This window comes from Hippocampus comes, unplaced genomic scaffold (assembly GCF_001891065.2).
Source record: "Hippocampus comes isolate QL1 unplaced genomic scaffold, H_comes_QL1_v1.1 scaffold123, whole genome shotgun sequence".
Taxonomy (NCBI): Eukaryota; Metazoa; Chordata; class Actinopteri; order Syngnathiformes; family Syngnathidae; genus Hippocampus; species Hippocampus comes.
The window spans coordinates 2,039,897-2,044,755 of NW_017804997.1; positions in this window are offsets into that span (position 1 = coordinate 2,039,897).

Below are 4,859 nucleotides of genomic sequence, written 5' to 3' on the forward strand. Positions count from 1 at the left end.
CAGTCAAAAGCGACCGCTGAGGTTCAGCGAGTTGTGGGACGCCCTGATTGGACCGAACCACGCTACTGCGACAAACTAATGACGTTAGGGAACATGCGTTCTCAGCATCCAATTAACTCTTATCACATTTAGAGCGTGAGAGGTCTGACTGTGACTTTCTTTTCCTACTTCTTCTCTTACTCGTTTACCATGTAACAGGAGGGAGGGGGCGGGGGAGCTGAGATAAGTTCGTTTTTGCCCATTGTGCGCACAGAGCACAGGTCACATGATTTATTCATTTGTGCGAGATGTCTGCAAGAATAATTCCAAACACTGTGTCAAAGCGCATCAGTGTGCTCATCAGGTGTGCAGCGGGGAATTATTTTATTTCGCTTCATCCGTCCCACAGTTGTTTTAAATTCTGTACAAATAACATGTTTGTTCATCTGCCTATGCCAGTCATGTATCGTGACAAGCAGAGTGATTAAGGGTTCTTCCACTAGATGGCGGAAGGGAAAATTCTCCTGTGTATCCATATGTTGCAACAGAATAATAGCTGTGTTTTCAACGAAACAAGCCCAGATTTCACATTGGGTGATTTCAATATGTCAGCAAATTGAGCACGCGCGACGCTACACCGGAGCTAGGAGATGCGATAGACCTGACAGAAGTCTGGGCAGCCAGCATTCTATTTTACAATTGTTATGAATGTAAATCGGTTTTTCGAAAATGAAACAAATTCACAAGTAGCCATTCAGCTCCAATCCAATCACTGCTTCTGTTTTTGTGCTGCGCCTGTTCTGGATACCTTATGTTGTTGTTGAAAATTCTTTGGCCAAACTCAGTTAAAACATACTGTATCGGTCAAGCCCGCCCTAAGTCCCAGGAGAGAAAAAAAAATCTTGGGAGCCGTGCCTGGACTTGAGAAAAGATCATCATTATTTCAGTGTACAAAGCACCTGAATTGAACTGAATTGAACTTGGTTCATTTCAGGCAGCGATGTGCTGTGATGACGGCACAGTAAATCCGATCGGAGAGGTGCTGGTGAAATGATTGCAGGGTGACAACAACAAGGGGCCCCTGTGGGGTTGCACAAAGAAAACAGAAGGGAAAAGAAAAGAAAACATGACTGTCGCTGTCGCAGTGTCTCAAGTTCTGGCACACAGGAAAAAAAAAAGACGATGTGCTTTCAAAAAAAGGCACAGTCATGAATGGAGGTGACAGCGACATTGAGTTCAGCTTTTTTCATTAAAAAATAAATAAATAAATAAATAAAAAAGGTTGGCTTCAAAAAAATGTAGTATGAGCACACATTTTTGCTCCTCTTCCTCGTTAGAAGCAAAGCCACCATTTTCTGTCTAAATTACTCCACGTCCATGCCAGTGGAAAAAGACACCCGGCTACTACTTGCTCGGTAACTTAGCAACCAGTGCCAAATACGAGCATACATGCGCTGGGCTGCCATTGTGCTTGCACCATCCTGTGTCCTCCCCCTTGGTAAATGTCATGGAAACTAAGTGCAGTGTGAAAAGGTCTTCACAGTGGGATATGGATTCCACTGGAGAATATGCGTGTTTAACTGACATTTGGCCATCTTTTGCATGACATGGTGGGATGGCTCAGGTCATCTTACGGAGCATTGTGTGCTGTGGCTGGTTGCTTCCTTGAGTCTACCTGCATCACGAAACGCAATTCGTCCCCCAATGCCACCGCATTCGCAATTCTACAGAGCAATCAAGTGTTGCTTGTATCAAACGCTACTGCAGTGAGGTAACATTTAGCGAAGGCTCCATAGTCATGAGGGATGTTGAGTTTTTCTGCAGGATAGTGGTTCCAAAAGTATGCTGCTTGTAAGTGGCTGGCGATAGCTTTGCACAGCGTATGTCCTCACAACCTTGCAGAATGAGACGAAATCAACAACAAATCCTAGATACAATTTTGACATGTGTCCAATTTTTTTCTCAGTATTTTTACATCACATGAGCCTACTCTGTAAAATTAAATCAATGAATAAATAAATACATAAATAAAAGAAAAGAAAAGAAAAGAAAAGAAAAGAAAATAATAAGTTGCTGTTGTGAAAGTCGTCCTTCCAGCCATTCACAACAAAGAAATATGATTTTACAGAACACATTGTTCCTTGTATTGTCCCCAGACTTCACGATAAAAGTAAAAACAACTCAGCTAACTCATTTTCTCGCCATGCATGCCATTGAACTTTTTACATCTGCCGGTTTGCTCTTTCTTTTCATGCTGTATACGAGATGACTCACCCATGTGAATGTAACCGTACAGAGTTAGTATCCCCAAAGTGATTTGGACTGCAGCTACTCCATCGCCTCACCGGGCATTGCGTGCCATGGTTTATGTATGACCGGCTACATGCGCGGTGCCTCACTGTGTCATTCTTCAGCGTGCTGTGACTGAAATGGAGGCATCTTGCATTATTGATAAAGCCGTAAGTGCATGTTGACCCGCCAGCCTTAAGGTTCTTGTTGTTCAGGATTGGGAGGGAAAAAAAAAAAACTGTCACATAGGAAATATGAACTTCGACCTCTCCCCACAGACGCATCTGTATTTAAGTCAATGTGTTTTAGCGCATTGTGTTGAGGTCAGAACATTGTAGTGTTTTTTGTTTTTAACTCATTCAGTACCAGCCAATTCTGGACGAAGTCTGAAAAGACATCTAAAAACGTCTTTGGGAGTGAATGAGTTTCAACAAGCAGCCTCTAAATGAAGAATAATGAGAAATGTAAAGCGCAAAGCGTGGAAGGATTAACAAAACAGCAGGAGCCTTCATTCGGGGATATTTTAAGGGTATCACTGGAATAGTGATGGGCTCTCCACAGCGCGGCTGCACGCTTAATAGCGATCATTGTCCTTTCATCTTAGAATCATTCGGGGACGGGGGGATTTTTATTTTTATTTTTTTTCATGCACATCACGCTTGATTGTTATGTTCAATCAAGGAGCCATTGTACCTTTCACTTCGCATTCTGCCTTGTATGGCTTTCTGTTGGAAATGTCTCCATCCGAACGAACCTCCGCTTATTTCCCCACCGATCAAACCGCGTTTTAAGTGCTGAGGTAAGTGCGCATAAAAAGTACACGGTGGCAACATGTCGATCAGCCTGCGGCATTCCGCATCAGATTCGCCGTGATTGTTTACTTGTTATGACTAAGAAGCACAAATAAACATGAACAAATCGAGCGGGGCTTAAAAAAAAAAAAACGATTGCATTCTGGTCAATTGTATTTTCCTTTGAAAAGCTAATCAGTGCATGGGAAAATGGAATACGAAGTAACGGGCCAGCTAATTGCCTGGAATATGTGCTCAAGCCACTAATCACAGCCTCCAAAGGTGACAGTTTATTGACAAATTTGGGCTCCAATATGGATGTCTCAGTGCAGTGCTGGTGAGGGAGGTGTGACATAACAGGATTGGGTTTCTTTCCCGGCGGCCATCCTTTCGTAAAGGCGAGCAGCCAATAAACAGCCAAGGACGCAGGGATTAGCCGGCAGTTTTCTTTCCTTTTTAAATGAACACAAAAGCTCTCTTATCTAACTGATGTTATCAGGGTCTATTTCTTTTGTATATTTTTCTAGACAGTTTTGGTCCAGGATGGAGCCCACCTCTAGCCAAAAGTCAGCTGGGATAGTTTACAGCTCACTCCTGACCCAAAAGAGGACATTCCGTAATTTAAAAAAAAAACAAACAAAAACAGCAATAAAATGGATGAACAGATAGAACTGCATTGTGTCATCCTAACATTTTTTTCCTATTGCAGGGGTTTTACTTTTTGATGGCCAATTGTCTTTACTGTGCATTTCGAAGGCACGATTTTATGTATCGTCCTTGTTCTTGTCGCCCACCACAGCTTTAAGGACACAATGATCATATTTCCCCCTAAAGACGTTTCGTTATGTGTTCTCATCCATAATTCATTATGTATGCTAGGCTATGCGCAGAAAGGCTTAAACATGTTTCCGACATACTCTACATCATTTTCGGTGAATTGAAAGATCCAAAAACCTTCACGTCATAACACACGGCTCTCGCCCAACAATATCAGCCGATGCTACAGATGAGACGGATCAAACACCGGGTTGTTTGTGCGTAAACGTTTCTTTGAATGCTGTTGTTTCACATGAAAGGAAACTAATTACGTTGCTGCGCCGGATGGACTGAAGAGAACAATGCTTTTTGGATTCTTTGAGAGTTGGGCACGGAGAGAGAATAACACACCTTTTCATGTTCATAAGCATAGATTTTATTGATCTTGGCCAAACATTGACACGGTTTGCATTCATCTCACAACAGCGCAACTGCAAAACATACATTCAATTCTCATAAAATGTTCATAAAACTAAAAGGAACTCATGCAGGGACATACAAGTGGAATGTTGATCACTTTAAGGGCATGATAATGTCACCAACTGAAATATGTATGCGCCTACGCTCCATTTAAACACAATGTTACAAAACTTTTATCATACCATATCATTTTGTGTTTCATTCATTGATTCCCGAAGATAGACGTGTATTATATTCAGGTTGAGAAAATAACATGGGCGAACAAACACAGCGAGGTATTATGTTTAGTTTTGGCAATAACTTGAGGAAATACAACTGTCCACTGTGACCAAAACTTCATCCGTCCATTTTCTCCACCACTTGCCACCAATGCTAGCTCTAACTGAGCCTCAATTTAAACGTGATACATATCCTATTGTTGTATTTTTATTTGAATTTTACTCAAATTATTCATGAGGAAAATAGAAAATTACTGTATATATACATATATATATTTATATATATGGCGGCCCGCTGTTGAGTGATTAGCCCGTCGACCTCACAGTGCAGAGGCCGATGGTTCGA